The 14,686-nt window shown below is 39.8% G+C and overlaps 1 protein-coding gene across 4 annotated transcripts in view; it reads left to right on the plus strand.

Moving 5' to 3' along the window:
* The first annotated feature begins 267 nt into the window (after positions 1-267).
* The window catches only part of NAALADL2 (N-acetylated alpha-linked acidic dipeptidase like 2), a 421,429-nt gene continuing 407,010 nt past the window's right edge, over positions 268-14,686 (plus strand). For all 4 annotated transcript variants that reach the window (XM_039556880.1, XM_039556879.1, XM_039556882.1 and 1 more), the window contains exon 1: positions 268-344. The gene's annotated coding sequence lies outside the window, so the exon portion shown is untranslated. The remainder of the gene's footprint in view (positions 345-14,686) is intronic.

The raw sequence follows: 14,686 nt of genomic DNA on the forward strand, positions 1-14,686 counted from the left end.
GGCACAGGTTGCCCAGGGAAGCCGTGGCTGTCCCATCCCTGGCCGTGCCCAAGGCTGGGCTGGACGGAGCTTTGAGCACCCTGGTCTAGTGAACTGCGTCCCTGCCCGTGGCACAGGAGTTGGAACAAGATGCTCTTTACAACCCAAGCATCCCGCGGTTCCCGGAACCCGCTCCCGTCCCGGCGGCGCTCCCTGCGCGGGGCTCTGCGGCTCGGGCGCGGCCGCTCCCCGGGGTGGCCCCTCACGGCCGGGGCCGGGCGCGCTCCGCTTTACGGCTGCTGAAAACCGCCCTGGGCGGGCCGGGCCGGGCCGTGCGGCGCCGGGCACCGCGCAGGGCAGCGCAGGTAACGCCGGCTCGGGCGGGCGAGGGGCGGGCGGGACCCCCGGGCTCATCACCGCGGCGCTGCGGAGCCCTGCTGGCAGCGCGGGGACGAACTCAGTCAGCTCCGTGCGTGTTTTTTTTTTCCTAAAAGTAACTCAGAACTCAGTGAAATAGAGGGATCCGCAGCTGTTCCCCGCTGGTCGCTCCCGGGACCGCGGTGGCCCCTCTGGGGGCTCCGGGCTGGAGCTGGGTTTGGGGAAGGACAGGTAAATCTGCCGTACGGATGGTCCCGCACGGTGAGCTCCCGCTGTCCTTCCATCCCTGGTTCCCACTTGCCGCGTTGAGCAGCTCCGTGTTCTGCTCTTTGCTTTCTGTTCGCTGAGAAACGGGACGCGAGCGTGGTCTCGCTTGAGTTTAGAAACTGAACCGTGTGTTAGCGCCTTAAAGCTTTTAGATACTGAAACAGAACCTCCAAAACGCAGGGATCTGTGTGACATATTGAAAGCATGCTGCGAGCCATGAGCGCAGGGAGCAGGGTGACAGGACGCGCTCCCCTCCGCGATTTGGGATGTACTCAGGGTACCAGAAAAGCTCCCGGGTAATTTCGCAAGTTTCCGTCTAGGACAACATTGTCATTGTCGTCCTCCTGTGTGATCCCCAGTGTCTTGGTTTCTCCATCCATACAGGGCTTCTTGACTTCAGCAGGTATTCATCCCCTGTAACTGAGATAGCCTCAAAATTGTAATTAGAACAAACTCCGTAACGAGTGTGGAGTTGACACTTGCAAAACAGCACTGAAGCATCTCGCTGAGTTCAGCTGAAGCCTGCAGCATTGTTGCTGAGTCATCAGGACAGAAATATTCGGGGAAGAAATAAAGAATTTAGATTTTTAACCCTGATATGAACAGCCTGTTTCATGTTGGTTTATTTATTACTTGGTACATGTTTCTGGCATTTACAGGCAAATTTATTTGTTCAGTGGTTAGCATATGGAAAGCATTAGATGACTGAAATTGTAACGATGCCAGTCCTGTATATCAAGCAATACTGTATGTATTTTTAGAATTTTAATCTAAAGAGGTCTTATATGAGTCCCAGTACGTCCATAATGCAGCATTTATCTCTGCTATCATCAAAATACTGAAGAGTGTCTTCTGAATTTTGGTCATGGATCACATCTCTAGTAGATGTTTTAACTGTATGATAATCTACTATAAAGTTAATCACCTGAAACAAGCCAAAGAATGATCTTTTGTAGCTTACCTTTGGCAGTTGGGTTTTTTTTCAGCTTGAGTTTTTTAATTAAAAACTCTAGAGCTATACATCCAACGTTTTATTAAAAAAAAAAAAAATCCCACAGAAACACTTTTTTCCAAGTTTCATCAGATTTTCCTTGGTTTTAGTGTCTATTTAAACTTAGCAGGGCTTTTTTTCACGTCCTTAAAATTATAAGAGTTTGAGATTGCTAAAGATGTTGGCTGAAACGAGGCTAACAGGTAGCATTGCTCGTTAATGAAGCAATTCTTTCATTTGTGCTAATGCAAAGCTGCTTTGTTGGCGTTGAAGAGTTGGGTCCAGGTTGTTTATCTGAAGAAGAAAAAAGGCTTAAATGGGAAAAAAGTCAGAATTGTTTTAGTTAGTAGAAAGATGCTTGTGGTTCACGTGCGTGTCACAAGCTGCAGATTTTTTTGGTAGCAGCTCCCATAGTCATGCTGCATCATATGACTTCCGCTCTGTTAATCTTCATAGCTGAAGTCTTTGCTTGTTACTGCTGTGGTACATACCTGCATTAAATTTTTCCCCTTTTTAAATAACCTCAGGGTATGAATACAAACTAGACAAAAATAGACCTTCAAAGTGCTTTATCTCCCTCTTAATAAACAGATTGATTTCAGAAGTGTAGTTTTTTTTGTGATTCGCATGTAATCCTCCAGGGAACGTGTGCTGTAGATCTTCATTATGGTAATTGTCAAATCGACATTTCTAAATCCTCAGACTTTTTCAGTGGCTCTGGAGCTTCTGCTCTAAACATATTTCTGGTGGCCAGGCCAGCATTCCTGCGGTATAGAATCACTTAAACACTGTTTGGGCAGTGTGATGCTTTTTCTTTTATTTTTCTTCTTTTCCAGCCCTCTCCTCCCCTGTGACGTTTGCTTTGGTGTTCAAGCACATGTATTATGAATATATTTATAAATTAGTTCATTAGGATGTTCATGCAATGTAATATGAGGAAGTCGTTGATAGATGGCTCTAAATTAAAACTCAGTAGAACTGGGATCCTGTTTTGCATTTTTGTGCAGATCATGCTTTGGTTTGCAATTAATCCAACTATGAAATAGGCATTATCTCCAGCTGTGTGATACAGAGCAGATGCTGATGTGGAAATTGCCTCCATTAAGTAACTCAGTGTTCTGACTGAGAAAGGATTTTGTAGCCAGGTGTGGTCAGTCTCTTCTCCTGAGTAACGAGCAAAAGGACAAGAGGAAACTGCTTGCACCTAGAGGGGTTTAGATTGGATATTGGAATAAAGTTCTTCTCAGAGAAAGGCTGTTAAGCACTGGAACAGTCTGCCCTGGAGAGTGGTGGAGTTCCTATCCCTGGAGGGATTTTAAAGGTGTGTAAATGTGACACTTGCAGACACAGCTTAGTGCTGGGCTTGACAGTGCTGGGTTAATGGTTGGACTCAATGCTCTTAGAAGCCTTTTTCAACCTAGGAGGTTCTGTGATTCTGTCATCAGCTGAAAACAATGCAGTCTGTTCTCAAAGACTTAGAAACATGTGCATTAAAGCACTTTGTTCCTCCTCAGGTGTGCATCTGTTGGGTCTGTCAGTTGAGTGTGCCTGGTTAAAGCTGCTGTGCAGGGAAACAGGAAAGGTCACTGTTCATCCTCCAGTACCTGTATAGTCCCAAAAAAGCTATAATCAAGTACACCTGTCACAGCCCAGGCCAAGTGCAGAAGAGCAGTTGTTTTCTTTCAGCCATTTTCTTGCCATGGGATCTGTTGGTCAGTTGGGATCTAGCGGGGAAAAAAAAAATACCAAGACCTGCGTATCTGAAAACGTAGTCAAGAAGTAATGAAATGAAGGTTTAGGAGTGCTGTTTTTTCTGGTTTCTTGCAGTTTCTTGTGGATACCTGAAGCACAGAATAGGTATGGGAACTGAATAAAAGTGAGAATATGCAATTATTTATTTTTGATCTGTTATTTGTGTTGAAAATCGATGATACGACACTATTGACATTGATTGTTGACCTCAGTAGGCCTTGACTTTGAATTCAGACTGGTTAACTCTAAACTCTCTACACTACTAAGTACAGCATTCCACCTTTATACAGAGCCAAAGGATTCAGCAATCACACAGTTGTTCTGGGCTTTCTGCTTGAAAATCAAAGGGATGTGTCTCCCAAACATATATAGGGAGGGGGGTATATGCAATGGTCATCTGGGAAGTTGAATTGGTAGAAATGTTGGGTCTGTCCTTTAGTTTTCTCTACATTGCTTGTTGTAGCTTCTCAGTTAACTGTTTTCCATGTAAATACAGATTAATTTGAGAGAACTTGAGAAAAAGCTGCAGTATGACCCAGTCTATGTATGACTGGGCAGGAAATGTACCACATCACTGCGTTTGGCACTGAGATCACTCCAAGAACCCTCTGTCAAGTTTGGGTGTTCGTACTTCAAGGAGGATGTTAAAGTCAAAGAAACTTCAGAGAAGAACTGTAAGAATGAATAAGAGTTGAAAATAGCTCCTGAGGGAGAAATTCCAAGAGCTCAATATGTTAAATATTATCAAAGAAAAAGGAGGGGAGGGACTTGATTGCAGCATTTAAGTGTGTGCATTGTGAACAGAAATTCTGTGATGAAGCAGAAAATGATGGGATATCAAGATCCTGTGGCTAAAATATGAGCCAGACACATTTGCAGTAGAAATAAGAAATGCATCTTCAGCAGTGAGGGTAATTTATTGCACATTATGGTAGGATATTCATCAAAGGAAAACTTCAATTCAAATATGGTATTTTTCCTTTAACATGTACCTAAGTAAAACTTAATTGAGGGCATGTGTCCGTGTGCTATACAAGTCACAGCAGATGATCAAAGTATTTTTTCTGTATCTAAATACATGCATCTACATAAAAAGATAATAATAAAATATAGTTAGTCCAGGAGACTGTTGAAATTAGAACATAACTGATAGATAACTCAAGACTTTTAAATGTCTAAAATGCCTGGAAACAATGAATCACAGAATAGTTAGGGTTGGAAGGGATGTCTGGAAATTGTATGGTCTAACCCCCAAAACAAAGAACTCTAAAACAAGAATTTGTTTTAATCGTACTGAAGATTGAAAAGTTGGGTTGATGAGTAATTCTTTAGCAATGCAGAGATGTTATTACACTCAATTTCTGCATTAGGAGATCTTGGCCATTTTAAATACTGAATTAATATGCCAGTTGCTAAGATTCCTTACAAGTTTTCATGAAAGTACTGTGGAAATTAAGGTGGTTGAAGTCCAGAATCTGAAAGAAAGGTGAAATTAAAAAAAAAACCTAAATAATTCTCACTGTCATTAAGTTACTTTCATAGAAGAGAGCACTTGGGCTGCTGCAGAAAACTGCTGAGTACAACAGGGTGGTAACAGAACATACTCTGTGTGTGTGGGAATTATTGGAGGGTTTGCAAGGAGGGATTTGTAGATCCTGCAGAGATTTGGGGGAAATCTGTGTTATAATGCATTATCTCCTGTGGTGAAGAGCCAGCAGGAATGTTCTGAGGTTTTTCGTGTGCTCAGTTTTACATGCCTTTAGTAGTCAATTCTTTTAGGTCTTAGGCTTGGTGGAATTGTAGGCAGCTGTGCTGGTTTTGCTGGGGATACAGTTAATTTTCTTCCTAGTAGCTGGCATGGGGCTGTGTTTTGGACTTGTGCTGGAAATGGTGTTGATAATAAAGGGATGTTTTGCTTATCACTAAATAGTGCTTGCACAGAGCCAAGGCCTTTTCTGCTCCTCAGCCCTCCAGGGAGGGAGCTGGGGGCGCACAAGGAGTTGGAAGGGACAGAGCTGGGATAGCTGATCCCAATGACCCAGGGAATATTCCAGACTAAATGGTGGTGTGCTCAGCATAAAGCTGAGGAAGCAGAAGGAAAGGAGGGACATTGGGAGTAATGGCACTTATTTTTCCCAAGTCATTGTTAGGTGTGATGGATCCAGGCTTTCCTGAGGTTTGCTGAACACCTGCGTGCCCATGGGAAGTGGGGAATGAATTGTGTGTTTGGTTTTGTTTGCATGCACAACTTTTACTTCACCTGTTAAACTGGCTTTATCTCAGCCCACGGGTTTTCTCACTTTTCTGATTCTCTTCCCCTTCTCACTGTGGGGGCATGGCTGTGTGGGGCCAGGTTGCTGGACTGAACCCCCTTGTTGGGGAGTTAAACCATGACAGCAGCATGAGGAGAAATAAAAAGAATGGTACATCAAAATAGCAAACCCTCCCTTTGAAACAGTTTGACAGGATGAGCAGAAGTCAAGCTGAAGCACAAGTCAAATAAGATATGCCTGTCTTATATAAACTCTTCAGCTTTTTGGAGAACATGTCAGGAATCAGCCTTCAATATGATGAGAGATCATCAAAATAAATTGAAAAGACCAAGCTAAGTGCACATCACTCAGTGAAACCAGTCTTTTTGCTTAAATCCCTGAGGACACTGAAGCAATGACCAGGGGATTGATTAGGGAGCATGGTTTGGTGAACCAAATCATGTATATGATGAGGACCAGCTGGTTGTAAAACTGCTGCAAATTAGAGCAGGAAAAGTCTGCAGCTGGAAGGATTTTTGAGAGTCTGAAGGTGATTGTGCTGCTTGTCTCAAGGGATAATGTGCAAGTATCCAGAAAGTTTCGTGATACATGCTGAAGAGAAAGCTGGATATTTGTTGTATTGATCAATGTAAGTGTTGGAGATGGCTGAAAAAGTGGAGGTTTTGGGGCTCAGTCCACAAATTCTAAGCAACTTACTTTGATTGCACACTTCCTTATAAATATTTAATGGCTTAGAAACTGCTGGATGATGGGTGATTCCAAATGCTGCAATTACAGAAAAACCTGCAGCAGGGAGTGTGCCGGATAGAGATGTTTGACCATGCACTGTTTTTCTCCTTACTAATAGCAGAAAGTAATTCATAGGTAATTTATGCTTTCCTTCAGGACTGTTTTTATTTTTTAAGTTACTATTTTGTCTTAAGTTTTTATATTTAGACATTTATTTTTATGTTCTAAGTAGTTCTATAAAGGTTATACCTTTTCTACTTTATATTTGCATTCATGTTAGAGATTGCCTAAATTTGTTTCAAGCTTTGTCTTTGCAATGGTGGTAAAAATTTAACTTTCATAAAACATAAGATTTTTTTTTTCTTCTTTCTTTATGCACTGACTTAAGCTGTTATTAAATGGCATATAAGGTGTCATGGGCCAAGTTTGTGGTTTAAAAAGATTAACTTTGGTAAAACTGTAATGAGAAGTATCTGTGTAAAGTGATGGGTGAGAAATTTTTTAAAAAAACTAATTAGTTGCAAAAAACCATGTGTATACTGACAATTTCCAAGTAGACTTGGGTGTATTTATCTACCCATTACAGTTCTTATTTTACGGATGAATATGCAAAGTGCTATTCAGAATTATTTGGCCATATGTTCCTGTTTTTATGGAACTTCATTTTGCGGGCTCTTTATATAAATAAAGTTATCTCTCCATGATGGAATGCACTAAGAGGAAGAGAAAAGAGTGTTGTTTCAAATGTTATACCTTTTACAAAAGAGCAGATGGTGTTTGTATGTGGGGCTTCGAGGAAGTTTTACACTTTGAAACTACTGCTTTATTCCATTTTGTCTGAGAGAAATTAGTGTTTTTAGTTCTTGTGGAGCATCCCAGGTTGTGTCACTCCTGATGTCGTTGTGTTCTAAGGCTAGCAGAGATGGGGAGTTACACTTTTGTATAATGGGGATGGTTCCCAAGTGCAGGCAAGAGTTACTTGCTTAAAGTTTATTTTGTGCAGTACTTCGGCAAGACAGGCCCGAGGTGACGCTGAATGATCTCAAGTTTCTGCGTCTTTATTCGTGCCTTGTGTTAAGACTTGACTCTTCCGCTCTTCAGACTTCCATGGGTCACCACAGCTTTGGGAAGCAGATGGGGAACAGTCTCCTGGTGACACCAGTCAGCTCCTTCAGCACCTTTGGACAGCTCACCAACATCACAGTTGGTTCTCTGCAGTCAATTTGACACGGTTCATGGGCACTAAATTTCATACAAAATCCCCTGGGAAAAACAGTAGGCAGATGATTAATTTTTCTATTTGTCTTTTAATATGAAATTTGAAATTCACTGGTCATGCCAATCGTGAGAGAAAATGTATTTGTTAGTAAAGTCTCAGAGGAACTTTCAGGTGGGTGCTGCAGGCTACATTGACACATTAAGTTATTAAAACTGGCTTTTTACAAGTGTGTTCCAAGACATTTACATCTATGAATCACAGACATCACGCTGGGTGAGACTAAAGGCAGGGATTTACATTGTTTTGCTGTCCACATTAGTTAATTGTTTTTCACTATTCCCTTGCTTAGTTTGTTGGGGGTTTTTATGACAATATTTGGGCATGTTAAAAAGCTTATTTTCCTCGTGGTGATTTGCTGCAAATAACTTTGCTTTAGTACTGTTTTGGTAGGAACAAATCCGTATGAACTCTGGCACAGAAATAATTCCTTGCATGAATATTTGAAATATAATTAGAGAGCAGCAAAAAATACTGAAGTGCTGTAGATACACACCTGGTATCTACAACAAATAAAGTATTATGTTGGGGACTTACAGAATTTTATAATCTTCCTGTTGATACTGCAGTTGTTGTGGGAACCACTGCAAAGAATTTGCTGTCTGAAGGAACTCCCCCTGAGGAGGAAACTGGAACCTTGGAGGTCACCTGTGTATAAAAATGGCATGTCCTGTGCCTCTGGCTCTAGCCTCTGTCTGAGGCTGGACTGTGGAAGCCTAATAAAATATTGGTGGATTTACTCATTTAGAGGTCTCCGACAGTACCTGTGGAAGAAAATAATGGCTTGATCAGGCTGGTACTTCCTTTAACTGTTAAAGGAGGCAGTTGTGCCCTCATCTCCATTCTGGAGCCATGCATTAAAGGGGAAAAACAGAGAAGATAGTTACATGATGACAGAAATATGCCTCTGGAATTTTTATTTCAGTAGCGAGATGTTGCATTACTGCATATTTTTACTGTATCAAATGAGAATAAAGCCTATCCAGTATTATTTATATAAGTGCTTCCACAAGAGAGGCAGATGCTGGAGTACTCTAAGAAGCCTGGTTTTGTTTTCAGGACAAAGTGTTGGCCCAGGGCTGATGTGTGAGCATATGCTCAACATGCTCCACCAGTGGTTATTCAGTCTCTCTCAGTTGCAGACAAGTATGCAGAAGTATCCAGTGTTCTCCCGGGACGGAATGAGAACAAATGCAAAGATATTTTTAAGTCAAATTGAATTCTTGTTTTCCTACCAGCTAATCACATGTATTAGATGCTTGCTGAATGTCTTCTGTCTGAAAAACAGATACAACATGGGCAAATATGTCTGGCACAAGCCAGATGGTTTGATTGTTGTGTTCGTTGAAAGAGTAGAAAAAATACGTCTGGTGAGCAGAGAGGCTGTGGAGAATGTGGTGCTTCCAGGGAAAAATAAAAATTACTTTTCTATCCTGATCAATTACTAGACTATGCAGTTTTAATAAAGAGCTTTTCTTGATTGCCAAGTTGTGGCTTCTTTTCACTTGCTTCATCCACCTACTTGTAATGCTTTGAAAAGGACTATTTTGGGACATGTTCTCTAGCTTTCATCCTTAGTCAAAAAGGGGGTTTTTTCGTCATGCTTTCTAACAGCTGTTTTTTATAAAGTGTGGATATATACTCATTTCCCCTGTGGTCTAGCTGACTTTTCTGCACTGTTAATACTGCACCATAGCAAAAAGTGATTCTGCATACACACTTCATTCTTGGTGTGTTTTTTATGCCAGCAGTTAAGTGTAGATTGTGAAGTTGAGTGGGTGATTAACTTTGAAGGTGTAAATTCACTGACTTGTGTGTGTGTTTTACATGAGTTTCAGTATCTAACCAGTTCAGTATCAGAACCAGAAATTCCCAGGAGCAAAAAATGGAATGTGTGTTCCAAGGTGGGATATGTCTGTGGCACAAGTGTGGAGTGTTGTTTGTTGGGGTTTTTTTGGTAAAGTTATTGTTTTGCTGTTCCTTTTTGATTGTAAAATGGAGCATTCTGCTGTTATATTCTTTTGATAATGTACAGATGGTGCTTGCACATAAGAATTATCATTGTACTTCTGAGTGCAGGGAACTGAAATGAAATACACGATTTCATATATGTAGCAGTTATATACTGATCTATGTAGACAATAAAGAGTTTTTTTTATGTAAGTACAGTCTTGATCAGATAGGCTTGTGGCCTCTGAGTTTGTAAATAGTTTCCAGAAAGTTTGTAGAGAATATTTATAGGAATTTTTCTGAGTGCCTGTCCTAAGAAGGATCTGAGGTGTATTAAAGGAAGTGTGCATTTCTTTGGAAATAGCAAGTTTGAAGAATTATGGACTTGTTTCAAGTTATGTGCAAGTAACCTGAGATGGTCTCCCTTTTGAAATAGGTTTATTTTTCTCTTACACACTCTGTGATTGAAATGTGCTTGTTTTCTAGCTGCTGATAGATCAGGGCTTGGTGGAGTTGTCTGTGTTGTGTGTCAGAGCACAGGGATTGACAGGCTTTGGAAGGGTGGGGTGAAATTCTCTGGTGTTGTCCAGCCTTTCTTCCAGTAAAAGACTTGTGTTCCAATACTTGAAAGGAATGGGAAAAGCATTAGTAAATCTCAAATTTTAGTTGAATTGTTGTAAGTAAAATACTTGCTCTTGATGCTACTTCCTAATGCAGAATTTTTTGTTCACTGTTTTTTGTTCATCCAAGTGTAGATGAGAGACTTGAAAAAACTTAATCTTGTGAGAAACAGAAGAGTATGTTTTTGAAAAACAGTACTGATGTATAAGGACTACTTTCTGCTCTTTGTTTTTCTTATTTGTTTTTTTCCTTTGTAGAATAAAATATCTTTCTAGATCTATAATCTCTTTTAAGTGGCGAAGCCCAAGTAATTTTTTCCTTTTTCTAGCAGATACTTTGTGTGATTCAGTTTTGAAGTCAAATTCCTTCTGTGTTTAATGGAGACATTTCTTTTTCTTTGTTTTGGTTGAAAGGAGTTAAGTAATGACACTTCCTGGAAAGATGAGATAGAAGTGTTACTTAAAAAAAAAAGAGAGGGAAAGATTTTCTTGCCCTTTAGTGCATATTATTTTTAAGTACAGGTTCAAAAGTCTGAATATCACTGCTGTCCTGAGAAGGCATAAAAGTGTCAGTGTAAGACATATATCAAAGTAATTTGGTTTTTCAGAATTGAAATAAATGTGATTTAAAGGGAAACTGTCAAGATACTTAGATCTTTAAAACTACTTTAGTGGGAATTTGATTTTTATTCTGTTAGAGGCTTGCGTTTACACTGTTGGTTCTAGAATAAATTAACTAAAAGCTGTTGAAAAACTTCAAGGATTATTATTACAATGCTCTGTAGGGAATATTAATCCATTTATTGTTTATCTCTTGCCCTGGAGGAATTCCATCTAGAAACTTACCTGTTATGTGAATGTACCTCTGTTTAAATGATTGACGGCTGATTGACACAAAGTTATAGTGGTTTGTGAGGAGAAGTGGAAAAAGAACAGAATTGTCTTTGAAACTGTATAGAGGAAATTGCCTTGCAGTGATATTAGATGTGCCTCACAAACTGCTTTAAAATGCACACTGACCTTTTTTCTGAACTGGAGTGGGAACTTGGGTAGATATTTCTCAAATAAAAAGCAATCTGGAAATGGATTAAACCTGAATAATTATTCACTGATGGAAATCTAGATATAGGAGTCTCCTAGGGACATTCTGTATGCATCCAGAAGTTCCTGAATGTACAGAAGCTAATATAAATATTACCTCAGTCTTTCCTGGTAATCTTTTCTCAATCTGGGCTTTTCTTAAAACTTAATTTCTGATAGTCTGTAGGTACTGACTGTATGTAACATGCAGGGCAGTGTGTGTGATTTCAGTTTCAGAACAATTTTTTTTTTAACCCTGGCATACTAATCAGATTCTGCAGAGCTCTCTGCTGTCTTTTGTTAGCTATTGTAGCTGGTTAAAAATTGAAAGGAAGGGCCAATGAAAAATAATTTAATCAGGAGTACTTTGGGCAGCTCAGTATTGAGTGTGGTTTATCAGGGCTTCATAGTAAGAACACTAGTATGAAGTAGAGGGATTCAGTGTTTATCTAAGATTCTGTTAAGAGGAGAGATTTCTAGATCTTTTCCAGGGGACATTTTTGGAGACTCTTAGCATTTTTGTAGTGCTTGTGTTTTTTATGTTCTCACTTTGCTGTCAGGTGGACTGGGAAACAGGTTAGACTTGAACAAAATAAGTATTCACAGCCTAAAATATGCAAGATTTTGCAATCGATGCAGTGAAGTTACATGATTTGTTGGAAAAATTGTGGGTTTGTTTTTTTTTTTTTCTAAGATTCCCCTTCCTTTAAGGAATTCTAGATTAATATTGGATTATTGTTTAAAATTTTTATTTTTTTTTTACCCTGCTCCTGAAATAAATTCCTTAATTTGAAAAATTTTAAATTGTTTTCATTAATAACTTAGTGTCTTTCTAGGCAATATTTATTCCTCCTCCCCAGGAACTAACCTTTGTTTCTTTTATTTAGTCTTCTTCTGACATTGTTTTAAGCTCCATTTTCCAGGGTGGGGATGTGTGGGTCTATTTGGCAAAATAAAAGACTTTACCTGGAGCATGTACTGATCCAGAATGAACCTGAGGTATCTGAGGTGCTTGGCTTTTGCAGTGACTGCTTTAATCAAGCTAATTTGGGGACAAGGAAACTTAGATCTCTGGATTTGCATGATGGCCACCCAGTGCTTTAGTCAGAGCTCTTGCTCACCAAAGCATTAATGTTTGTGATTATAAGCTTTCTTCTGCTAGTTCAACAAATTATTGAAGAATGTTTACTGAAATCTCACAGATTTCACTTCCTTGTGAGGAGATAATTACTTTTTTTTCATGAATAAAGATCTGCAGTCACTGGCAAACTCAGGTGACTGTAAATGCTACACAAATGGCTGAAACAAAATATGGAATAGTCAGGGTTGCCCATTTAGTGCTTTGACAGTTTGGGCTGACTTTTGCTGGTTGCAGGTCAAGAGCTGATAGGAACAGCCCCAATTCTCACATGTCCAGGGCCCCTTCCACGTATTCCTTATGCATTTAGGGTGACCTGGGAGCTGTATTTGGATTCTTGCAGTGAGTCTGCCATACTGATGTGATAGCACAAAACTTGTGCTGTCCTGCATCAGCAGACATCAAAGAAATCTTTTTATTTAATAGTAAAAGATGCGCTGAGGAGGAGAGAGTAGGGTCTTTGTCATCTTGTTCCATAGATAAATATCAAATGCAGAATAGATTGTTGTACAATAATGAGTACCTAAGAAAAGTCTGAGTTATTGAAACACGTTGCTATAGGGCAAAGCAGGGGTGGGATATGGTTAAAAAGAAAATCCAGCAAAGGAAGCTGGAACACATTTATTTTGCATTCTTTGCTTCCAGAGTAGCTTACTTTATTGGATTCCTTATGTATAAGTAACAAAGATCCATGAATAGTTTATTTGAATTTTATTTTTCTTGATCTATGCATGAGTTTATTAGCTTTAGGCAGGTGCGTGAAGATTCAAGGCTTTTTTTTTCTAAAATTTAAATCCTAGTACTACATTAAATTTTGTTTCCTTTTTACAAGCAGAGACCTTAGTTAGCAGAGGTTGCAGAGCTGTAGCTGCTCACATCTGTAATTCATGTCCCCATCCAGATGTGTCAGTTGTTGGACTTCAGTGGACCTGAGGTCAGACTTGATGCAAATTTGGTAATTTTAAGAGAATTAATTTGGTGGAAAGAAATGCATGGAACGACTTGAGTGTTCTGCACTGTTGTTGAGCAATGCAGCCTTGAGTAATACAACTCACTTGTGTCCTTTTTTGTTTTGGGTTGTCCCTCCATCTCATGATATGCTTTGACTGGCACGAGTGGTCACTAACAGAGCTAAATTAGCGTTAATCAGCTCATGGAACAAGTCCGGTTTGAGAGGTGAATGAAAAAATGTAAAGCCCGAGCCCCAAATAACCCTGCTTAAAAAGTAGCTTATAGTAACGTGTTTATATATTGCTGAAGTATAGATTCTCCAACCTAGTTCCAAGTTAATTGAGAAAAAAATATTTTGTTAGGATCAGAATTTTATCTGAGTGGAAGTTATGTAGTTCTGCAAGCTCTGTATGGTCGCACTAGCATTGCCATCTCCATGAAGTGAAGCAGGATCGATGCTGTGCAGCCGTATTCCTTACCTGCTGCAGCTTCCCACGAGGCTGCTGGATGCCCTGAGGATGGAGTTCCCTGTGCTCTCTGCTGATTTCATGGTGTTGCTGGATGTGTTAATGGAGCAGCAGATGTTAAAAGCGACTTTCCATGGGTTGTAAGCCAGGAAACACAAAACTGGGAGCTCTGTCAAAGCTGGGAATAGGCTCTTGGGGAGCTCCTGAACATTATCTGTTGTTCTCTGGACTGTGTGGCTGCTGGAAGTGTAGTCATGACTGAAGGGAAAATGTCTCACTTTAAAAATGGAAGTTGTTTTTTCTTTTTTTTTTCTTTCATTCTTTTTTTGTTTTCTTTGATAATTTTTATGCAAGTATTTTCTGTTCACAAGAAAAATGTCTAGAATATGAATATATGAACACGAGGATTTTGAAGACTTGGTCACTATTTGAATACAGCTGCTGTTCCCCTGAATGACTTTGGCCAAGGCTACTTTTCTTTCCTGTGCTTTTACTTCCCTGCCTATGACTGATGTCATGCTGTCTTTCTAAAGATGTTTCAGAAAATGCAATAAAAAGCAGTGAATTAGATCTGAGTTACAGTTTTGTACAGTCACATGACTTTAGAAACCTTACTATGTCACTGTAGTTATCAGCCAAAATTTTAATTTCTGAATCAATGATGAAGCTTATTTTCAATGGCAATCTTGTCATGTATTTCATTCTTGATACAGTTGCTAGGATAATACATATGTGAAAATACAGTTAAAGACGACAAAGGCAAGATAAATAAATGTGAGCTTGTTTCTCTGTGCACTGAGGTCAGTGATTGCACAAGCCTCTGCTTCTTCGTACT

Source organism: Corvus cornix, chromosome 9 (genome assembly GCF_000738735.6).
Source record: "Corvus cornix cornix isolate S_Up_H32 chromosome 9, ASM73873v5, whole genome shotgun sequence".
NCBI classification, from domain to species: domain Eukaryota; kingdom Metazoa; phylum Chordata; class Aves; order Passeriformes; family Corvidae; genus Corvus; species Corvus cornix.